This window comes from Dermacentor albipictus, unplaced genomic scaffold (genome assembly GCF_038994185.2).
Source record: "Dermacentor albipictus isolate Rhodes 1998 colony unplaced genomic scaffold, USDA_Dalb.pri_finalv2 scaffold_31, whole genome shotgun sequence".
Classification (NCBI taxonomy): domain Eukaryota; kingdom Metazoa; phylum Arthropoda; class Arachnida; order Ixodida; family Ixodidae; genus Dermacentor; species Dermacentor albipictus.
In genome coordinates this window covers 1,612,607-1,616,846 of record NW_027225585.1, presented here as the reverse complement: position 1 = coordinate 1,616,846, position 4,240 = coordinate 1,612,607, and the positions used below count along the sequence as shown (strand labels likewise).

At 47.1% G+C, this 4,240-nt stretch overlaps 1 long non-coding RNA gene across 1 annotated transcript; it reads right to left on the bottom strand.

The window, feature by feature from the left end:
- Positions 1-441: 441 nt before the first annotated feature.
- Positions 442-3,834, bottom strand: LOC135909887 (uncharacterized). Its single transcript, XR_010566831.2, has 2 exons — positions 3,687-3,834; positions 442-570 (listed from the first exon to the last, which is right to left on the bottom strand). It is a non-coding gene; the product is annotated as an uncharacterized lncRNA (long non-coding RNA).
- Positions 3,835-4,240: the final 406 nt, after the last annotated feature.

The window sequence follows — 4,240 nt, the reverse complement described above, 5'->3', positions numbered from 1 at the left end:
GTCAGCGTCATTGCCGAGGGAGGGGCCATGTAGGACTGCTGCAAGATGAGCGGCAACGGAGGCAGCTGTGGAAGAACACGACGACGAAGGTGCGAGTGATAAACTGAGGCCATAGAGAAAGGAATACAGTAAGAGCGGACACTCCCATAGAGCCCAGCGGCCGAATTGACTGCAGCGCACCAAGCCGTCGATGTTAAAACCTGAAGCACACATCCAGTTTCGGTTTTGTGCGCGCGTTTTGAATTCTAGCTTGTGCGCGTCACGCCGGCTCCATCCTTTTTTTTGCTTTTGCAGCGAATAATTATTTACATATTTTTTATTTATTAAATATTTATGTGCAAATTATTTTATAAAGTAAAATTAATTGCGAACGATCTTCACAAGCCTCCATTGAATATGTGCCACGTGCAATTTCATAAAGACGCAAGACACCTTGTGAAATGTGGAAAAATTAACGTTTATTTTATTCTTTGTAAATGCTCGTCGCGGGCTTTTTGTGCATTCATCCAGCGTTGTGGCACCAGGTAAGCAGCAGTAGTTTCCGCAGGAAGCTCCACCAGACGACGTGAGCTGAAAAAAATTACAAGCGTTATTTTGGTATTAACATCTAAGAATAATGCCTGTAGAGGCGAAGCGTGCGAAAGTGGCGAGTGGGCGGCATTACAAACAAAAGCAGTTCGTATTTACACACACGGCGTAGAAAATACCCGACTCATCCCAAGCAACACCGTACGTACCACAAACACATTCTAATTCCAAACATTCCCCTCTTCCCAATACTTATTTCCTGCACTTTAATGGCACGAATGCGCGGGCAACGGCGCGTTTCGCGAACTTGGCTACAACCGACGCGTTAGTACGCTACGAATACACAGAGGTGGCCACAACACAGGCTCTCAACCAGAGCATGCAGGACGCTCGCAGAATTCCTTCTACTCGCACTCAAGACAAAATGCGGGGGGGCCGTTCATAAGACAGAATTTTCGAGTTACTACACTGTAAACGGGAATAACTCCGAGGTGGGAGTATAACGCTTGTCCTCTAGCGACCCCCCGGTTCGGAGTTTATTTTGCTCCGTATGATCGGAGTAGAATTTTTACTCCGTGCGAGCGGAATTTTTACGTGGAATTATGGGAATTATTTTTTCTATCTTTTCTTTCTTTTTTGCTTTGCAATGGACGGAGTTTTCTCGAGGTGCAACGGGAGTATAAAAAGAGGCATCACGTGACTTTGCGCGAACATCTTTACATACAGAGGCTGCTGGTCAAATTTCGAAATATGCACACGACACCGCGTCAAATTCGACGAAGCAAGTCAATGAAAGCACATATATCATGACATACATAAACATTTCAGACACGCCCAATGCAGAAATTTGAAAGACATCCCACGTACACGCGATACTCAAGAAGCAACGGTGCCAGTATATATAGCCACGAAACTGTGTGCCTCGTAACCGCCTAGGGAGCAGCTGTGCTGTTTTCAGAATTACGACTCACATGCTCGTTCATACGAGATGTGCCTCTGTGATATTAACAGAATACCTTAATCAACACAAAACTGTTAATTCAGAATAGGGAGAGAAAAAAGTTAATGGCGTAAATTTTCACAATTAGCATGTCATTCTATAAGTGCTGGAGCGACTTCACACACTGCCGGCGTTCGCGGCCAAAAAGTAGTGCGTTAGTTACAGTAAGCAAGAAAAATGTAAGTGCGTCTGCTTCATAGCAAAATTTAATTTTTGCGATATTGTGGTAGCGTAGCAACAAATTATTACGTGTGAGCATGACCCGCAGCAGCCGACGTAACACCGAAAAAAGCGCAGTCATACATTTTATACACCGCACTACTTGCTCCGCGTCCGAGCAATATCTCTCGGTTGTGAAAAGGAGCTACATCGCGAGTGAATCCTTCAACTCGGAGCCAGCAGGCATGCGTCTAAATCAGTGTCTAGGATAGAGCGTAATGTTAATGCAATATCGGAAGCAACGACGTGACCAAAACCTATATGCGCGATAACAATTCGATGCACATCGCTCAATAAGAAGCTTTATTTACAGTACGCAAACTTATGTCCTACCGTTTTTCTTCGGGTGAGAATATCCGTTCGCAGATACATAAAAACAGTTGCTTGCACTCCGATCTTTCTCACTGGCAACACAGCGCGGCAACGAACTTGGGGTACGCCATTCATGTGCGACTAGCACGGACGTCGTCGCTCGAACAGTGGCTGCTGTTACCATTGCTACGCGGTCCTTTCAAACATTGCACCGGACGTTGTCAGCATGTACTCAAAAGGACATAAAAGTCGTATTTCACGTAGTGAACAACACAAGCCAGGGTCACGCAGCACGAAAACACAGTCAGAACCTGAGCCGACATCGCGAGCCAGTGAGCAGCTTCGAGGTATACCTAAGCCTTTTTCTGCACTTGAAAACGTTGCTCTTGCATTCATCGTTGTCAGCAAAGTGATCCACGCTAACGTACTTGAAGCTGAGAAACAGCGAGCTGCAGGCATGCCTATAACACTTCCTGGAAGCAAATACGGGAAACAAATTGACGAAACGCTGTCACGGAACGACACTTCACAAATGTAAACAAACCGTCAGCCATGAGCACTGCCGACTCCGCCGAGTGCGCCCGGTCGCTGGCGAGGCGGCGCACAGCCTCATGGGAAGCGCCACGTGACCAAACTCTTTCGGCGGAGGGGAGTTTTTAAAACTCCCTGTCGGAGTTTCACGGGAGAACAAGATTTTTAAGCGGAGTAAAATCGCGTCATGTCGCCCTAATACTCCCGCAGCTAGCCAGCGGAGTGAAACGAGGGAATGGCGCTGTTTTGCTCCCATACATCGGAGTAAATATTTGAGGAGGGGAGGTTTTAGGGCACATCACCTGTTAAAAACTCCCAGGTGGGTTTATTTTCGTTTACAGTGTAGGTCCTGGCGTTTGAGCTCCTTGGCTTATCACTTCTGCGTTCTGCAGGCGCAAGCCATGCGCTCCCGTGTTATCACTCTTTACGATTGCTCGTCGCGTTTTCGACAAGCGTGGGTACCGAAAGAAGGCTTAAATTGTTGCGGGGACATAAAAATTGCGACAAATTTGTCGGAGTAAGATTCAGTACGCGCCAAACTAACTGTCACCACGACCGAGCTGCTTTTCGCTGCGTCACAACAGGCGCGGCGAGCGGGCCTCATAACATATAAGTATCGAAAATAATTTTCAACAATGTTGAGCGTCAGAGAAAGAAAAGCGCCATGAACTTGTCAGTGCATTAAAGCGCGAAACCGCGCACCACGGCCGAGCTGATTTTCGCTAACCGAGTCACAGCGCCAGGCGCACCCACTGTGCTCGAAAGGTGGCCCAAAAAGTAATGAAATTAGTTTCAATAATGTTGGCAGTCAGAGAAAGCGCCAAAACTTGTCGCAGTAAAATTCAGTACACGCGAAACTGTGTCACAGCACCCTGTGCGACTAGCGTGCCCAAAAACTACCGAAATTAGTTAAAAAAATATTGGGGCTTACAGGAAGCGTCGCAAACATCTCCCAGTGCGATTCTTTAATTCAAATTAACTGCTCCACGACGGCCACGCTGTTTTTCGTTAACTGCATCACAAGTCTAGCCTAGTTGCCGGGCAGTAAGCCTAATTGCGTGAAGTGCGTCGCAGACTGTCGAACAAAGTTTCTCACCTTGCCGTAGTCCAATAGTGCAGTGCTGCCTTGTCGAAGTTCCGAATGAACGCAATCATTCGCCGGGAGGCCACCAAACCAGGCTAAATCCCAAAAGAGAAAAACAGTCAGACGGGTGACCAAACAGGCCAATGCTCAGATGCGCGGCCGGCCGCTCTCGCTTCGGCGGTGAGTCTGACGAATGACGTAAACATTTGGCTCGTCATTCGCCAGTTCGCCTGTCGCTAGGCAACGAAAAAAAGCCGCAAAGTTTAACTTGATTTATACGCAGATATTTTTAATTTTTGGGGGAAATAATAAAACAAATAAAACAATTTCTGCTAATCTCATTTCACATTCTTCTTTTTCTCGATGCTCGCGGCCCCAATTCGTCGATGTTAAAAGTATAGCGTGACGTGTTTCCTGTTTCCAATTTTCGCCGAGTGTCCGCTCTTGTTCAATCCCTTTCCCTATGCTGAGGCAAAGAATTCGAGACTGAAACAACCACACCGACCGGTAGAGGGTCAGTGGCGTCAGCGGCTTCGCTGAGAGAGGGATAGTATGGGAATGCTGCC